The sequence below is a fragment of the Vombatus ursinus genome, unplaced genomic scaffold (genome assembly GCF_900497805.2).
Source record: "Vombatus ursinus unplaced genomic scaffold, bare-nosed wombat genome assembly UNPS02014778.1, whole genome shotgun sequence".
In the NCBI taxonomy this organism is placed as follows: domain Eukaryota; kingdom Metazoa; phylum Chordata; class Mammalia; order Diprotodontia; family Vombatidae; genus Vombatus; species Vombatus ursinus.
Window position 1 is genome coordinate 33,754,219 of NW_020954556.1, and position 20,712 is coordinate 33,774,930.

Sequence of the window (20,712 nt, forward strand, 5' to 3'; positions counted from 1 at the left end):
GCTTAATGAGCTGCATGGACATCATACAAAAATGGTCAGGTCATGGATGGTTGTGATATGCATCATTGGAGGGAAGTCTCAAATTGATGAAATCACATATCCATTTGAGTACTTGAGAGTATCATTATCAACCAAAGCATAAAAAAGAGAGATATGTTTTCATCAGATTTGTTTGTTACTATCTTGGAAAATGTCTTACATAGACATGAAATATAAACGAGATAGTGAGTTTCCCAGATATTCCTCACTGATGATGATGATCATGTATAGTAGAAACAAGGTTGAGAGTACTACAGGGCTTCTTCAATGAGATCCATGACCACTCAGAAGAGATTGGTCTAAAGTTCTATATAGGAAAGAAACAAATATATACCTCTTAAAATGACAGTATGGGAGGCAGTGTGGTACAGAAGAAAATATACTGGCTCTGAAAGTAAGGGATCTGACTCTAACGCAACCTGTATGACATAAGGCAAATTATTTAATTTCATTGAACCTTAGTTTTCTCATCTGGAAAATGATGTGATTTGATTAGATGACTGGTGATCTTCTCCAGTTCTAACTATATAGTGAATAATGATGGTTCTGATGCTAAAATTTCACAATTGGAATTACACTGAAAGGGCTTCAAGTCCAAACTATTCTTGAACATATCATCTACCCAAATACCCTTGAATAAATCATCTACCCAAATACTTCTTTGGTCCTTTTCTCAAAGGCCTGTAGTTAGTGGGAACTTACTATTTCACAAGGCAGCTAATGGTACTTTTAGATAGATCTAAATGTTGGGAAGTTTAAATATTGAACCTGAATCTTCAGCCTCTCTACAATTTCCACTCATTGTTTTTAGTTGAGTCCTCTAGGGCTAAGAAGACTTTTTGAAAACCCCTAAATACTTGCAAATAGCTATCAAGTAACCACTAACTCTTCTTCAGGCTGAGCATCCCTACTTCCTTCAACTTATCCTCATATTCACATACAATTCTTCTAAAACAGAACTTGGTCTCTCCCCTCACTCCTGACCTTAAATAACCTAATCTGCTCAAATTCTCTCTTTCTATCTAGGACATACCTTCTCTATAATCACCTAGGTTTAAAAGCTTAAAGTCACCCTTGACTCTTTCTTCTCCTTCATCTGCAAGATTTAAATTTAGGTCTTTTTGACTCCAGGTCCAACGCTCTATCCAGTCAGTCAGTCAGTTAGTCAGTGGACAAACATTTTTAAGTGCTTACTATGTGCCAGGCATTTTGCTAAGTTCTTGAAATATAATTATACAAGCAAGAAGAGTCCCTGCCCTGCTCTCAAGTAATGGGTGAATACAATATATGAAAGGAAGATAGAAAATAAGGGAGAAAACACTTATCATGAGGGCATGTTGTAAAGGTCCAGAGAATTGAAGCTGGGTGGGAAATGAAGAGATGGCTGGCCTGGGTGGCCCTCCTTAAATGGAGGTTCTAGGAAGAGACCTCCATCCAACTGTCAGAAAGAGAAACTCCAGGGGCAGAGGTAAAGTGTGAGTTCCAGGGATGAAGTAATCTTCCAGGATGAAGAAATTTTTGATGGAGAAGTCCAGAGGAGGTTAGTCTCAGTGCCAATAGGAGAGGATGAAAAGCAATAGATAGCTTGTGGGCTGTATCAACAGGCATCTTCTACTTCAACAAGAATCATAGATATATTGAAGTATATTAACATTAGTAACCAGATACTCAAGCCAATAAGGTTGGGAAGTCAGTATTTTAACTACAACTAGGGTATTTAGATAATTGTTCATTTTAAAAACAATTAATGAAATGAAGCAGTATTTCAGTTTCAGCTGTAAGCTTTTGTATTTCTCATATGCCTGCTCTAATTTTTCAAATACGATTTTTGAAGGAGTTGAAATTTTTTAACATAATTGCTATGTTCCTAAATGGTATCAAGACACATTTGTGCAAGTCTGTGTACCAACTTGAACCCAATGTTTTTAGCTCTACTGGGATCTGAGGAAATGGAATAGATACTTTGTTCCAGTGCTAGGTAAAAGGACTTTCTTTCTTGGTACAGTGTAGTATATGTAAGGCTTTAAATGTGGGATGTTTGACATTTCAACTAATAAATAAAGAGAGAATAACTGGGAACATACAAAAGGATACAAGCAAAAAGCTAGGCCAAATAACAGGCAAATTTCATTCCTACACCTGAAAGTATTCCAGTCAACAATGCTAAGCATTGTGCTCTTAAAAAACAAAACAAAGCAAAACAAAACAAAACAAAAAAACCAGGATGTGAAGACTCCCTGAGATCTTTCCTCATTCATATCCCCTAAATATTTCAAGGTTAGGGAAGAACCAGCTGATAAGAATTAACATCTTTTACCAAATAACAGATCCATAGTCTGTTGAGCTGTCATCTCTTTTCCTTAGTTTGGAGATGATAATGTATCTTTATAGAGCCACATCAATCTCCCAGATAGGCCACAATCTGTGCAGTACTGCAATGTGGTATAGTGGATAGGGTACTGTTCTTGTGGTCTGGAAGAACTGAGTTCAAATCTCACCTTTTCTCTAATGCTTTCTGCAATTTTCTAAATCCTTGTTTCCTCATCTCTCGAAAAGGAATAAAATGTCCCTAGCACTGACCTCAAAAGGCTGTTGTAAGGGTCAAATGAGATTTTATGTATATAAAGTGCTCTGCAAACCTCAAATTTCTATGTAAAGTACACTATTTTTATTGTTATTCTTCTTGTTTTCATCTTTTAATAGCCTAGAGTTCTGATAAAGACTTATGGAAAAGTTGCTGTCTTGCAGTTATAATATTTTTATATGTAATGCCCAATATATAGACTGTTGCACAAGTTGACAAAGTGATTAATATTTGTAATTGACTAAAAGTCTTGGGATGTGGGCTGACTTTGTATCTTTGTACTGGTTCAGTGAAAACATCTTTGGATCAATTCCACTAGCAGACAGGTTGACATGGATGATTTTATATATATGTGTGTATATATATATATATATATTTCAGTGTATACACATATGTATGTACACACACACACACACACATATATATATAATATACACTTTACTATATTCCAACATGAATTAATTTCTGCTGATAGGTCTCTATATTTTGAAAACCTTTTATTCCATATAACTTTGAGTTTGAAAATGTGATATGGTTATAGCTGTTAAAAAATCATTCCCAAATTGTTATGGATCAGTGTTATTTATATCCAGGAGATTGTGGTCAATAGTTCTGTCTGTGTTAATGATGCTTTTCCAGTATAGTCAATTTGATGAATTTTCAAGGGTATTTTGAGATGTGTATTTGTAGTAATTGCCATGTTAGTTTATAATAATAATAACTAATATTTATGTGGTGCTATAACATTTATAAGACATATATACACATATGAGTATATATATATATATTTCATACATACACACATATATGAAAGATAGCAGACTTTTTAATATAAAATCCCAGCTTCAGGTGACATCCTATTATGATTATCATTATTATTACATTTCAGTCCTCTTTTAAGAGATAGAAATTTGGGGGAAGGTAAGTTTTTTTCTTTCCACTGAAAGGGTAAAATTTCTGAGGGAGGGGATGATACTTTATTTTTATTTGAATCTTTCTTATAATGTAGCACAGTGCCTTGTACACAGAAAGGGCTTGATAAATATTTGTTGAATGTTGCATATTATCATCTGGAAGAGTTTGACAGTTAGGTGTGCTCCTGACACACAGCAACCAGGTCTAGCTAAAAAAAAAAAATTGCTGGCTAGTGATGTCATCTAAATTATTCCAACTATCAGAATGCTCTATTTACTCTTGGGGAATAGTCAAGTCACTGAGCAGTATCTGGCTCAGTGTGATGCTTAGAATCTAAAAGTAAGAGATTGTGTAGCATAAACATGCTTGTTTTGGTCTAAGCATTATATGACCATCATTGCTTGCTAGATGGACTAAGATGAGAAAAAATTACACTAAATTAGCCTGTGGTGCTTTAGTCATTAACCATGAGGAAAGTATCAGAAAGGTTAGAAGAAGTTCAGCTGTCCAAAAAAAGAAGTCATTATTTCATACCTTTCTCACATGTAATATTTTAACATTTGATAACTGGTCGTGACTTCTTGGCAGTCTTTAACTGAAAAGAAATTCTGACCTGGCAGTCTCACTTAAGTAGAGTCTAACTTAATTTTGCTATAAGATTAGGTCAGCAGTCAGGAACCTCTTTACAACAATGAATATACCTATTTAGTGGGAAAATTGACTCTCAGGCCATGTTACTTTTTGGTAGGTTGACTCAAAATAGTAGAATTGGAAGGGACCTCAGAAATTATCTTATTTAATCCCCTTATTTTACTGATGATGAATCTGATTCCTAGAGAGATAAAATAATTTATTCATCACCCCACAGTTAGCACCCTAACTCTTAGTGTAGATTTTTTTTTTTGCCACATTAGTGCAAAAACAAGAAGAAATTAAAGTGGTAGTTCATTTAATAGCTCATAAAAGCATGGTCTCTTTTCTTTATGAAGTCAGTTTTGGACTCTTCAACATTAAGGAGTGAGACAAAACATAGGATCAGAGAAATTTAAGAGTGGGAAGGTATCTTAAAAGTCACCTTGTCCAAACCCCTCATTCTATACATAAGAAAGCAGAGGCTTAAAGAGGTTGACTGACCTGCTTGTGCCAGATACATGAGCCATTTCCTTTTCTTTTTGTTTCCTGTTATAGTTTCATCTTCCTCAAAGTTCTAAAAGACATACATGTATTTCCTGGTGGACAAAGGGATGAATGCTTATGGTCTGCCATCTCCACCATCCTATGCCTTCTGGTCTCCTGGACATTGTTCTCTATCCTGCCTTTGTACTCCAAGGCTGTTGCCACCTGTTATTCAACTGCATTATTACTTGCCTCTATTAGAGTATGATCTCCTTGAGGTTTCTATTTCACATACTAAGCTCTTTATAAGCATTTTTTCATTCATTCATTCATTCATTCATTCATTCATGTGCCTATGGGTTCAGGTCCTGTGCTAAGCACTAGGAGTACAAAGAAAGACAAAAGATAGCCCCTACTCTCTAGAAACTCACAGTCTATGGGGATACAACACTCAAACAACTATGTACGAACAAGATATATACAAGGTAAACTAGGAGTAGTATCAGAGTGAAAGTAATAGCATTAAGGATGATGGGGGGGGGGCTTTTCACTAAAGTTGGGCTTTTAGTTTAGATTTGAAGGAAGCCAGGAAGCCAGGGGCAGCTTGATGGCTCAGTGGAAAGAGTGCCAGGACCTGAGTTAGGAATACTCTTTTTTCTGAATTCAAATGTGGCCTCAGATACTTACTAGCTATGTGACCCTGGGCAAGTCACTTAACCCTGTTTGCCCTAGTTTCCTCTTCTGTAAAATGAGATGAGAAGGAAATGTCAAACCACTCCAGTATCTTTGTCAAGAAAAACTCAAATGGGTTGACGAAAAGGAAGACATGAGTGAAAAATGACCGACCAACATCGACAGAGAAACCAGGAGATTGAAATGAGGAGGGAAGGAGTTACAGGAATTTTCACTGGCATGGGATAGCCAGTGAAACTGTCAAGAGGATGACTCTACTCTGAGGCCTACCCAATCATTAGTGAGTCTGTCTGGAACCTCCATATCATGAGGAACCCCAGCCACACCGCTCACTTCAGGCTCATTCTCCAGTTTGCATCACCTCCAAGGCAGTTCTCTTTCCCTGCCCCTTCTTCTCTCTCCCTGCTTCACTCTGTTTTCAGCTGCCCTTTATGTTTTGTTTTCCCATGTTAGAATGTAAGCTCTTTGAGAGGAGAGATGATCTTGCTTGTCTGTTTTTGTATCCTCAGCGCTTAGCCTAGTGCATGTGCTTAACAAATGTTCTTTCTCCTCTCTCCTCTCCTCTCCTCTCCTCTCCACTCCTCTCCACCTTTGCCTGTCTTTCTGTCTCTGTTGCTGTCTCTGTCTCTGTCTGTCTCTTTGTCTCTTTATCTCTCTGTCTCTCTCTCTCTGATTCTGTCTGTTTCTCTCTCCCCTAGTGTGAAATTTCCAGGAATTCGTTTCCTTTTTTAAGGATGGGGTCCATTTCCACACCAACATAATTAAAAGCAATTAGTTCTATTAGGTAAACACATTTCTTGATTGAATGAATTAATCAGAATTAGGTATTCCTAGAATCAAAGACACTTTACTTCTTCAAGTCCATTTCAGTTGGGTGACGGACTGTATGACTAATTGAGGAATTCGTATAAAGTGAGGAGTTATCACATAACCGGAGAGAGACTAAAATCTTGGAGTAGAAAGGAAAATGTAGGGACATCAAGAGCCATGCTAGAAAGAATTAGCAGGGGTTGCCAATTAAAGGAGAGGGAGAGGAAGAGAGACAGTTTGAGGGAGGCAGGGAGGGAGGGAGAGAGAGAGAGAGAGAGAGAGAGAGAGAGAGAGAGAGAGAAAGAGAAAGAGAAAGAGAAAGAGAAAGAGAAAGAGAAAGAGAAAGAGAAAGAGAAGACTCAGCTAAGGCAGGCAGATCATGAAAGTCCATCAATTCTTACAGGCATTTCAAAGCAAAAGACAGGCTGGCACTGTAGGTCGTACCCACTTCCTCAAGTACTGCGGGAAGTTCCAAGAAAGAAATCTGCCCTTTTCCCAACTTGCCCTCCTGGTACCTGTCTATTAACAACCAGTGTTGTATAATTTGCTTGCTTTTCTACAGAAAGGTTTCTAATAACCTGATTATTTTGCCTCAACCACTAAGAGGGTGAAGGTTAGCTAGAGATAAATATAAAATGAAATGAAATGTCAATAATTTTTATCTGGGGGCTTATAGAAATTGTCATTGCACTTCTGACTTTTCATTTAAAATGAAGTCCCGAAAGCAGGAGAGACAGGAACCACATAGGTCAAAGAGGTCATTTTACAGGTTGTACCAAAAGTCTTAATTCAGTTTTAAGTTTTTATTTTTACACTTAATAGTATTTTTTTTAATTACATGTAAAGATAGCTTTCAACATTCACTTTTGTGAGATTTTGAGTTCCAAATTTTTCTCCCTTTCTCCATTCCCTCCCCCCTCTCCAAGGCAGCAAGCAATCTGATACAGGTTATATATATATACATTTATGTTAAACGTATTTTCACATTAGTGATGTTGTGAAAGAAGAATCAGAATAAAAGGGAAAAACCATGAGAAAGAAAAAACAAAAAGAAAAAAAGTGAAAATAGTATTGCTTTGATCTGCATTCAGACTCCATAGTTCCTTCTCTGGATGTGGATAGCATTTTTCATCATGAGTCTTTTGGAATTGTCTTAGATCATTGTATTCCTGAGAAGAGATAAGTCTATCACAGTTGATCATGGCATAATGTTGCTCTTTTTGTGTACAATATTCTCATGGTTCTGCTCATTTCACTTAGCATCAGTTCATGTAAGTCTTTCCAGGTGATTCTGAAATCTGCCTGCTAATCATTTCTTATAGCACAATAGTATTCCATGATATTCACATATTACAACTTGTTCAGCCGTTACCCAATTGATGGACATCCTCTCCATTTCCAATTCTTTGACACCACAAAAAAAGCTGCCATAAACTGTTTTTATACATGTGGATCTTTTCCCCCTTTTTATGATATCTTTGGGATACAGATCTAGTAGTGGTATTGCTGGATCCAAGGATATGCAGTTTTAAAGCCCTTTGGGCATAGTTCCAAATTGCTCTCTAGAATGGTTAGATCAGTTAACAACTCTCCCAACAATGCATTAGTGTTCCAATTTTCCCACATCTCCTCTAACATCCAAAATTTTCCTTTTCTGTAGTATTAGCCAGTTTGATAGGGATTAGGTGGTACCTCAGAGTTGTTTTAATTTGCATTTCTCTAATCAATAGTGATTTAGAGTTTTTTTGTATGACTATAGATAGCTTTAATTTCTTCATCTAAAAACTGCCTCTTCATATCTTTTGACCATTTATCAATTGGGGAATGACTCGTATTCTTATAAATTTAATTCAGTGCTCAGTATATTTGAGAAATGAGGCCTTTATCAGAAACACTGGCTGTAAAAATTATTTCCCAGCTTTCTGCTTTCCTTCCAATCTTGGTTGCATTAGTTTTGTTTGTGCAAAATGTTTTTAATTTAATGTAATCAAAATTATCCAGTTATATTTCATAATATTTTCTAACTCTTGTTTTTTCATAAATTCTTCCTTTCTCCATAAATATGACAGGTAAACTATTCTTTGTTCTCCTAATTTGCTTATGGTATCACCCTTTATGTCTAAATCTTGTATCCATTTCAGTTTTAAGCTTTAATAGTTGAAACTGAATTAAGACTTTTGGGACAAATTTCCCCTACACTTAATATGAATTAATTATTGTAATAGGATGTTACAAGATGAAATTGTGTTCCTGTGTTGTAGAATGATCATCTCATTATGATGATTGGGACTTAAGAAAGGATGAAGGGAGAAATGAGTTGAAGCTGGTCATGGCAATTCTCAGTGCAAGAAAGGGGACAAAAGCCTTGTGCTAACTTCCAAGAACAACTGAGATGAATTGAGAAAAAAGGACCTCTTTTTGTGACCAAGATGGTTCAAAAAAAAAAAAAAGCAGATGTGAGCAGAGATACAGATACTGCATAAGTAAATCTTCCCCAGCTTTGGCCTGCCTATGACAGAGACCTGGGCTATATCCTTCCCCATTTGTTTACTATTGTGGCCACAGTTTGGGGTCTGTTAGCATGCTTCAAAGTGAGTTTGGAGGTTCTAAGCTGACCTTACATGGGTAACAATCCCAAATGAGGCTCACTTATCATACCTTATACTGAAACCAGAAATTCATGTTACACCAGAACTGAATAGCATATATGCTACACATGTATTCATGTCTTCTATCCTTGTTTATAAACTCCATAATGGTAAAGATTGAGGTTTATACTTCATAGGATCACAACCTGAACCTTTATTTTAGAAATTAAGGCCCTGTGAGGGACAGAAGATAGGAAATAAGCATTTATTAAGCATTTGCTGTATGCCAGGCATTGTGTTAAATCCTTTAAAAATATCATTTCATTTGATTCTGACAATCGTCTTGGAAAGTAGGTACTATTCCCTATTTTATAGTTGAAATTGAGGCAAAGAGAGTTTAAATTACTTGTTCTGGGTCACTTAGCTAGTAAGCATCTCAGACCAGATTTGAACTTAGGTCTTCCTGACATGAGGTTCAGTACTACAGCACCCAGCTGTCCAGTGTTCTAGAAAGGTCAAGCCATTAATCAAAGGTCACAAAGCTAATAAAGGGCAGAGATAGGGTTTGAACTCAAGTTTTTGACTCCAAGTCCAGTGATCTTTCAGCTGTACCACATCATCTTCATGACCTTCTCTCCTGCCATTAAGACACCTGAAATCATGCTCAGAATACAGTCAGTGTTACTTAACATCTGTCTGTGAATTATATTTCAGGAGAAAATACTCCTTCCCTACTCTTCCAGTATGAGTGTTTTTTCTCAATTACCTAAATTTGGGATGGATACAAGGTGAAATAAAATAACATTTATCTATTTGACTGTGGTCTGTTGTCAAAAGTAATTACCGTAAACACGATTTTGAATATTTCCTACTGATTTCTGAGTTTCTGCTTTTAGTCTACTCTTGTTTCCATCTTCTCCATCTCCACTTTCCTGTACACACACATGTGCATGCACACACACTCTTGTGTTAACATGCAGCATTGAAATACTTTACTATGATGACAGAAAATTTGGATAGGCAAATATAGTAGATCTAATATGTGATTTTGCTACCAAATTCTTGAAACTAGATGGAGTTATGAATTTTGAATAAAACTGAAAAAATATGAAAGTGAATTAGAAAATATGAATTTAAAGCTGAAACATAACAAACCTCTCTGGTTTTTTTCTACTTATAACACATGAGCTCAAGTATCTTATGACCAAAGTTCTGGAAAGTGTTAAATTAAACATGGCTGTGGTTCTGGGGGAGGTCCTTTCCCTACATTCCAGAGACAGAATATGATAACGATCAAAGAATTAGAGCCACAAGGGATTTTAGAGTTCATCTAATCCAAACTTCTCATTTTATAGATGACAAGGCTAAGGCCCACAGAGGTTAAGGATTTGACTATTGCTAGATAGGGGGCAGATATAGTAGAGATGGAGTCTGGTTCAGATCTTGGGTCCAAATTCAGTCTGATTTCTACACTACCATGCTATTAACCACATCAACATAGGCATGTGCAAAGGTTTATGTGACAGAGACAGCTTGAAATTGACAACCAAAACTTAAGATATCAGAAATGTCTTGGCTGTCAACAGAAAGAGATTTATTATAGGTAAATTAATGCACATCATAGGTCCTTTGGGGAAGGATGTGAACATATTTCATCAAGCTCCATGTTTCCAGTGGTAGATCCTCATAGGCTACAATGAGCTACAATACATAGCTACAATGCAGTACATTTTTTTTAAATGTACTAGGTAAAAAAGGGATATAAGTAATCTTTTTTTTGCAAGGATGTAAGGGAAGACTAAATCTTTGGCAACAATAAGTAGGCATCCTTAGCAGGACTTTGATTCTTAAGGGCCTTTCCCTTGCTTTTACTACTCTCCTTCCCCAAAGGTGTCCCACTTTCTCTTGCCTTCTCAAATCTTAGGTAGAAAACAATCTGACAAGCTAATTCATACTAAGGTGTGAAGAATGTAATATTACCTCTCTAAAGAATGTTCGCATTTTAAAAGAGGACTCCTGGGAAAGTACAAAGCTAACCCTTGAAGAATCAATCTCCTATGATTGAATTTCAGGTATTAAGCAGAAGATTTTTTTTTTTAATAGGGAGGACTTTTTAGAACCCTTCATCTCCTATGACTTAGGTAATCATCTATATTTAAGGCTACTAGAGGAATGATTACTTCTGTGTACTGTGGCATAATAACTTTCATTATTTTTCCCAACCTAACAGTAAGATGTTGTTCTAAGTCTAGGTTCACATTTATTGTATGCAGATGATGTATGGACTTATAATTAGCCATTTTCTTGGTATTAAAAACAGTTCAGTTTTCTGAAGTGTTAGCTAGCATTGGTTTCACTTCCTATCCTCACAGTACATTCAGTCATTATTTGTGTCTGGGGCTAACGAAATTACATGTAACCTGTGGCAAAATATTAGGAGACACCCTGTTTTCCAGAGCTAATTCCCTGCAAGCAAGCCATGCCCTGAGCTTGGCATAACAGCAATCTTTTGTGCTCGTGATCTCAGCCACAGCAAAATCCCAGAATTATTTAAGCCCTGCTATGAATCAAACTGGTCACATTGTTGCTGTTGTCTGTCATTGTCAGGGATATTGCTAACTGCATACATTGGTATATATAAGGACTGAGATCTCTCCACACTAAAGCAGTCCCTCCTACCCCCACTAGGGGCAGGGCTCCAACACACGTATCTTTGTTCACAAGTCATTTCCCTCACTTTGAAATTAAACTTCTGTTTGATTATCCACAGGTTAGAGGCCAGTTCCATCTGGTGGATGCCTATAAAGTTAGGAGATCTCTACTGAATCTGGACCATGTAACCATGATATTTAGACTTCGGGCTTCCATAGAAGAAGGTTGTGGGAGGAGCAGAGATAGTTAAGAAGGGCTTGAACTGAAAAGAAAGGAAAAGGATATCATGTGGGTGACTTGGAAGGGTTAGGTTATTCAAGTAGGTTGGAAATTGAATGAGGGGGGCGGTGAGGGAACTTTTTCAGGAAAATAGGAGCACAATAACCAATTCTAATTACTGATTCAGACTCTACTTGGGGGCAAAAGAAGTAGGATTAAGGACAATTAAGAAGGATAAAAAGGGATAAAGGAGGATTAGAGAAGAAGCTAAGAAGGTAGATTTGAGAAGGATAAGGAGTAGGCCTCTGGTAAAATGAGGCAAAGTGAGTAAGAAAGGGTCAAAGGAGCATTAGAGGATTAAGCAAATTGATCAATTGGATTGGTGGGTGGGGTGAATTGGTAAAACAGTAAAATTGGTGCAAGGATTAAGAGAAGGTGGGTGTAGCAGTGGAATTGTGGAAACAAAAGAAAATAATTTGAATGGGATTGTCAAAACAATAATAGGTGATGATTTGCTATATAAAAAAATATAGCCAGGTACTCAAACTTCAGATTTGAATAATCATAAATCATAAAGAAGCAGGGCTGAAAGTCACAACCATTATGGAGAGTTGAAGATTCTTTCATCTCTGTGTTAGATATCTCTCCCTATTTTGTGTTGTCTGGGACCAAGGTGGCCCTTAAATAAATCACTAGCCCTATAATCAAAAAGACTTTAGGTCAAATCTGGTCTCAGATAATTCCTAGCTATGTGACCTTGGGCAAGTCACTTAACCTCTGACAACCTCCTTTTCCTGATCTGTAAAATGGGGAATGCAAACAGTTTAACCTTACTAAGTCTCTTATGATTTCTCCTTTAGGTTTACCTTTTTTATGCTTGTCTTGAGTCTTTTTTTTTTGAATGTTAAGTTTTCTATTCAGTTATGTTTTTTTTTTCATCGGAAGTTCTTGAGAGTCTTCTATTTTGTTACATGTCCATTCTTTCTGCTGTAGACTTATACTCACTTTTGCTGGGTAGGTTATTCTTGTACTGGGACCAGGAAAATGTCCAGAAAGAGTTGCCTGGAATGAATTCACACTCAAACCTTCTCTTAGTCAAGTGGCAAAAAGTTTATTGTAACGCTTTAGCAAAAACGGGTATGGGTGCTTAAGGTAACGTGAGAGACTGAGGTTGATGCTGGGGTTTATATGGAAAAGGGGCATGGGAAAGGAATGCCAGGGATACTAATTAGGTAATCTAAGGGTCCAGGTGTCTTTGGGAACTATGGATGGGAAAGTATAGGGAGTATATCAGACATTGAGGGAGTTGTCAGAGGCATGAACCTTGGGGATCTGGTGCAGAGGAGGAGAGACAGTTCTTGGGCTAGCCAGGCACAAAAATCCTTAGGCCAGGCACCCTTCTATCTGTTCTGATAGGGTAATTACAGTCAGGCCTGCAACAAGGGAAACATTTCTCATAGGGGTGGGAGGCCACTTGGTTACTTTCAGAGATGTGGTCTTAAGAGCTTTTTGGGGTCCAGGTCCTACAACTCCATCAGTTCCACAATACCTTGGCAGCTTTCTTTGATACTTTCTTGAAATATATGTCTAGGCTCTTTTTAAAATCATGGCTTTTGATGGGGTTGGAATCTGGACCCCAGAAAGGAATCCTGGACTTTTCCACATGGCCAAATCTCTGGCTTTTGCCCGAGGCTATAATCCAATCAACTGACCTTTCATTGTGGCTACACCTGATTTCCCAACTCTCTGTTACCCTTAACCTAGCCTAGCCCTCCCTTGTCTCACCTCACCTTTAATCCTAGCCAGGCTCCATTCTTCCCTTGGCCATGTGGTCCAGGCCCCTGGCATTCTATTACCTCATTGTCCCAGTAAACTACTTGGCCACTCCTAGATCCCTCCCATAGTCTTTCTGTATATAAGGTCCATCTTATCTCCATTAAGGTACTCAGATTCTTATAATCTAGCCACTGCTCAGATTTTTACAATCTAGCCAATAGCTCACAGGTGCTCAGATTCCTTAAGAGTCTAGCTAATACGGTGGATCTTTAATGAACCTTGTCTTTGGCTGAAAGAAAACTTGGGTTAAATTCTTTCAGGCAGGACCAGTGTGTTATTATCTTGGGGTCCCAGCACCCCTAAACCTCTAGGCCTCATCAGCTTTCAGGTAGTCTGGTAATTCTTGAATTGTGTCTCCTTGATCTATTTTCTTTTTTTCCCAGGTTAGTGGTTTCTCTGATAAGATAGTTCACATCTTCTTCTATTTTTTATTATTTTGACTTTATTATTTCTTGATATCTTGTGGATTTATTAGGTTCTCCTTGAGCAATTCTAATTTTTAAAGAGTCATTTTCTTCAGTGGGGTTTTGTACCTCTTTTACCAAGCTGTCAATTCTCTTTTTACAATTTCCTTGTGTTGCTCTCATTTTTTCCCCCAATTTTTTCCTCTACTGGTCTTATTTGATTTTTAGAATTGCATTTTTCCTTTTTAAGGTCTTTCTTTAGTTTTTCTAGGAATCTTGTTAAACTTTTGTCCAATCTGCAGTTTTGTTTGTAGATGTTTTCAAGTTGTTATCTTCTGAATCTAAGTTTGTGTCTTAAGCTTACTTGTCACCATAAAAGGTTTTTATGGTCAGGTTTTTGTTTTGTTTTGTTTTTTTCTTTTATCTTTTAGTCTATTTATTTACTTTTGACTTTATATAAGTGTATGGCTCTCCTCATCTCTGCCGGTGGGGGATGGCCAGCCTTCTGTAGCTCCATCTGAGGAACTGTAGGTTTTGGGGGATCTCAATATGGTGTGATTGGGGAGAAGTCTCGTCACTATCCTGCTCTGGGATTTGGCCATTACCCTGAGATTGTGACTACTCCTCTCTGCCCTGGAATCCCAATCTCCTAATGCTCTGTTACTCTTAACCTAGCCTAGCCCTCCATTGTCTTACCTCCTTCAGAAATGAGTCATAGGCTATAAAGCTGAAAAATGGTGATCAGATCCTGTGCCCATTGCTAGCACAGGAGTCCCCTGGAATCTCTTTGTGACCGGGAGTTCAGTTACCTTACTGTCTCTGTGCATTAGGCCTATCTGGTTCTCCTGGCAGCTGCTCCCTCCAAGACCCACAGCCAGTACTGCTTCTGCTGCAACCCACCCCACTGTCTACAGACCTCTCCAAGCTGCCCTGAGCTGGAACAATGTGCACTTCTCACTTTTTGTTGGCTTTTCCGCTCAGAATTCAATTGGGCATTTTCTTTGGTTGTTTTGTATGTGAGGTTTCGGGGAAGACCTAGGTTTGAACCTCATCTGAGATAATTATTATCCGAATCACCCTTGGCAACTAGCTTAGCTTTCAGTTTCCTACTTTGTGAAATGGAGACCTCTGAGCTTGGTTGTGAGGATCAAATGAGATGATTATGTTTGCAAAGCCCTTTATAAACTTTAAAGTGATATAAATATGCCAAATATTCCTATTTCCCCTCTAGCATGACCTAAACTATTTTCACTCTTTTAGTGACTTTCAGATTTTCTTTGACTGATAACTGGGACTTTACCTGCAAGGAAGGGGGATATGCACATATTAAAATTCCCTGATGCAGACTTCCTGCTCCTAACATTGTCTTTTAAAAAAAAAAAGTTCTTTTGATGATAGGAAAATTTGTAAGAACAAGGCAGAAGTAAATCTGTTCTGAAGCTACTTACCAACTGTAAATCATCATCTTAAAGGATTTGCCTTCTGCTCATTATAACATCTTACTAAGGGCTTACTTGAAGGGCTGAAGGCTGTTTCCACCACATCAGCCTTGCTACCACACTTCTGTTCTATTCAGATCTCAGAATGGAGTAGCAGAAACCTTATAACTGGTGTTAGAAATGAAAAGATGGCAGCCGAACCACAGGGTGCTGTACACAGACATCCTATCTTCCTTGTGGGGAGGTTTTGTGGATTAAAGTTTTCCACACTGCTTTTTGAAGTTCAGCGATTATGTCTTGGCTATTTTAAACCAAACCACTTTTTTATGTTTGACATAAAAGTTTTAGAACAAACTATGTAATTGAATCACTAAAAAGAGAAAATAGTAAAGGAAAGGAGTTTTTTTTGTTGTAATTTATAGGAAACCATAAATAACTTAGAGACAGCTTCAGTGGCACAGTTAATAGAGCACTAGGACTGGAGTCAGGAAGACATGAGCTCAGATCTGTTGTCAGACACGTACTAGCTGTGTGACCCTGGGCAAGTTACTTAACTTCTCTCAGCTTCAGTTTCCTCAACTACAAAATGGGGATAATAATAGTACCCACTTCCTAGCGTTATTGTGATGATCAAATGAAATGATATTTGGAAAGCACCTGGCACATAGTAACACTTAATAAATACTAATTTCCTTTCCTTCATTCCTTTAAATTGACTGAAATCTTAAGTGCTGACTAATTAGCATCCACATCATGTAGATCTTTACTGGTGTCAAAAAATAATAATGTATTTTGATGATGGCGATAACTGAAAGATATCAACTAATCATTGGAAAATTTGAATTTTTCCACATACTGTTTAGTATCAGAGAGACATAGATGCTAATTCTTTAGTTCTACCTTTTGAAATATATTAAGCCTTTTGTTAAAAGCATATGTAAATATACTAATGAATCAACACATGGTTTTTCATGAATCTTTCAGGTAATGAGTCAGAGATCATTATAGAAGAATATAAAGAAGGGCTTACTGCTTATGCAGGTTTTTTCTTCCCATTAAAAGCTTAGTATTTCAAGAAAATCTCTCGTTTGATTTTTTGCCAGGGAAATGGTGATGATGGAGTTCTTAAAACCATTGTCAGCTCCTATTAATAATGGTAGGTGCTTAACAGATATATATCTGAGACAATTGCCTTATTTCCAAAAAGCATAATAGTTATAAAATGAGTTCTGATGAGCCTGTCTTGTGAATATTGTCTCGCAGTTATATCTGTAATAAAGGGAAAATATCTTCGATTTTAGACTACTTTTCATCCTTATGGAACCCCAAGTGGGTAACATTGATTACAAAGAGCATACAGTCTTTCTCGCAATTTTCAAATATCATCAACCAATTGCTAGAACATTTAGGATTCACTTCCCCCAGCACAAAGAGACCCTTTATGTGGAAGACTTTAACTTCAATGAAAACAAGCTTCTTTGAATTTTTTTTTGTGCCAGATTTATGGATCATACTGCCAACAGAAGGCAGGCCTTGGCTAAAAAAATACATCTTTTCTTTCAGCCACATAAGTCTGACTCAGAATGTTCAAATTCACTTCAAGTTTAAGAGTATGATCTCTGATTTTGGAAGTCTCTTCTTGGTTTGAGAGAAATCTTTTGCATTCTATAATAGTTATCTAAAATAGAAACATGCAATAAGTCCAACACTTGCCATCTTCAATGGATGAGAAGATGTTCCAGTAGGTAAACTTAGACCACTTAAGAAAAAAAAAGTATTATATAAATATAGGGTAATCTTTTAGGGATTATTATTCATTCATTCATTTCCAAACCATTGATTGAATACCTGTTATGTGCCAAGAAATGTACTTTACAATAAAGGCAATACAATAAATAAGACAAATGTCTTCCATTAAATAACTTTCATTCTGGTAGGTTAGAAGGGGAGGAGACCCTTAGAGAAGTATGGAATGATATGAATAAAGGCTCAGAGAGGCACAGAGATAGGAACCTTTAAGTCGTTTCCGCTTTATTCCTTCAGTTAAATCAGTTGCCAAGACCTCACTATTAAACCTATGGCAACCCTCTTAGTCATAACCAGTTTCAGACTACTCTTTGAGTTGTCATCTATTAAAAAACACAGCTTAAGTCCCCACCAATACTTCTCAAAGCTCCACCATACCTATAGATGGTGAGTTTCATAGATTAAAAAGGGAAAAATTTAATTCAATCAATAAGTATTTATTAAGGTTTGATTACATACAAGGAAGTATGCTAGACTCTAGGCATGCAAGAATAAAATTAATTAATCATTGCCCTCAAAAGGCTTATATTCTATTAGTGGATATAGTAAGCACATATGTAGTATATGCTCTAGAACTCACTCTCCCAAATCCCATTTGAATAGGCAGAGTGGGTCCCCAGGGGACAGCTTCTCATGACCTCAGTATTCAAAGAGTAGAGCTAAAGGATTGAAGATCAGTCATTAATAGGTCACAATGCTCCACTAGCTTGCTTCCCCATTAATTATTGATTGATATTAATTAGCCTGTCAGATTGAATTAGCTTTTAAAAATAGGCATTTAATAAGGGGTATAGAAAGAACAGTTTGCACAAGCATCTCCCCAAAGGTCTATAATATAGTCATCCACAAGTAACTACAAATTATAGGGAAAAGCGGTAAGCTTAGAGAGTACATACTGCAAAGAGATTATAGCTTCTGGTTATCTTTCTGCCCTTTATGGAGTCCTCATGAAATTGCCCTTAGGTATGATGTAGCTATCTGCTGGGCTTCTTTTACCTGTTAGCCACTATTCTAGGGAAACTCTTAAGAAACCCATGATAAGTCCTTTCAAAATTCACAAGATTATTCTCTGGTCATGGTAGAAAGAGGCAAAAGTTCTTTTCATCCTCCTGTCCCTCACCAAGTGATTACCTTTTAAGGGTTTGCCACCACTGCCCTTTCTTCTAGGAAGGCATGTCACTTGTACACATAGATTCTGAACTGGCTTACTAGTTTATCCAATACCATGCCTGACCCTATTTAGACAATCCCTATACAATTCCTGTGCAACATCATTACATTTTATGAGATGGCTTTTGCGTTTTTCCAAAATGATTAAGGATTTTCCACACCTAGTTTTATAATATTGAATAACTGAGGATTCAATAGAGGTGTTCTATCTTGACAAAAGTAGTTACTTTAAGTGAGGTGGGGTGCTTGATTCAAATGAACTCCCTCCACTCACATATATACATATAGTAAATAATTACATAGTAATTAAGTAAGGCAAGAACACTAACTGCAAAGAATTCAGAAAGGCTTTAAGTAGAAGGTGACAGTTGAGTTGAGCATTGAGTAATAGGTGAATATGAGTATAGAGATCATTTCAGGCATGGAGGATAGCCAAGACAACAACAAGGTGAGAAGAAATGGATTGGTGTGTGTGAGGACAACAAGATCAGTTTGGGTAGAAAGTAATGAATAATGGCCTGGAGAAGTAAATTGGGGCCAGATTGTGAAGGCTTTTAAATGCCAGTCATGGCCCTCTGCCCTTGATGATGAAAAGAAAAATTCCTCTTAAAAATATTTATATTTTCCATTTTTGTTTGTTGCCTTCCTTCTAGTTTTACCTTAAAAGCCCTTGGCTTTCCTTTATTTATTTGAGTCTCTTGCCAAACTTTCTTAAAACATTTTTGTTTTTTTTCTTCCAGTGCTTCTTGTTTTATTTAGTGTTTCTCTTCACAGTCTTCCACCATTATCCTTTTTAAAATTATATAAAGAAGTTTATATTCTAAACCTTTGAGGACCTTTCCTACCATTTCTTTCAGCTTGGCAAGAAGATCAAGTGTTGTTGGTTGTGGTTTTATTCTCTTTGTCACAATTGACTCAAATGCATTAAATTTCTCCGGGAAATGTTAGAATTGTTGGAAATGTCTAGGTCTCTCTCCATTTTCTATTTTTTTTTATTGTTAACAGCTCATTCAACCTGGTCTAAATTGAATATCCTATCTTTTTCTCATTTTTATTCTTTTCCTAGTTCATAAAATGTAACAGGATAATAGATTTACTAAAAGGTATCTCAGAATTATTTAGGTCCAAGTCCCTCATTTCATAGGTAAGAAAGCTGAGTCCCAGGTAGGTGAAGTGATTGGCTTAAGGTCACACAGACAGTAAGCCTTAAAAGTAGTATTTGAACCCAGTTATTCTGACTCCAGAGAAAATGTTCTTTCCACTGAATCAATATTTATCTTTTCCCTAATTAATCAGTAGTCAGATTGTACACAGACAGATTTAGAATGATTTTCACAATAGTAAGAAGTCATTTCCTGTTTGTCAATATATAATAAATTTCATTTTAAAATATTATTTTATGCATACCATGTCCAACATTTCCCAGTTCCTTCCTTAATTATATGTTTGTGTATCTCTATACCCACAGACACACACATTATATATATGTATATATATACATATATATAAACTGTGTATGTGTGAGTGTATGTGTGTGTGTGTGTGTGTGAGAGAGAGAGATCTATGTAATCTATAAGCATTTGGACTAGACTCTATTTTCTAACTACTATATCATATTTTCACACACACGTGATATATATGCATATATATGCCAATTTCCATATATATATATACATGCATATATATGCCATTCTCCCCTGCTCACCTTTATATTGAAGGTATTATGTATTGAAAGTGTATTTTTATTTAATTGGGATTTAATTTATTAATTTCTTTGTAGAATTTTTCTGTCTACTCATCATCTATAACATGTTGGCATATTAGCTATAATTAATTTCATTTTGGCTTTTAAAAATGCCTGTAATAATCATTTCAATATTAGATAGCCAAATATTACCTGAAATCATGTTTCTTGTTGCCTTTGGAATATGGAAAAAACATAGACATATATATACACATACACACACACACAAAGAAAAACAAAAACAAAAACAACTCCACCAACTCCTTTAATAGCCTCCTCAGGAGAACCTAAGAACTATTTTGTCATTTTGCTAAAACTTTATTTTGTATACTGGTTTCACTTATAGAATAGATGTAGCACGTCCTCTCATTGGTCATTGGGCAAGACTCTCACAGTTAGATTTCCAACAGCTCCATTAATGTTGAAAGATGATATAAAAACTTAAAGAGAATGTAAAGATGGTGGGATTTTTGTTATACTCTGCCTTTTTTCCTGCCATTGTGCCACTGTCACTGCAAAAATAGGAAGGAGCAGCACAGTACCAAGGGTAATTTTTTTTCTTTGTGCTTTGTTTCATAGATTGCCAGTACCAACAAAATCTTTACCAATTATAAACTCACTGGTGAGGAATCTCTCTGCACTTAACTAGGCTAGTTCTTGAAAAGGAGCTATAACCTGTTGTTGGGATTCTACTCAG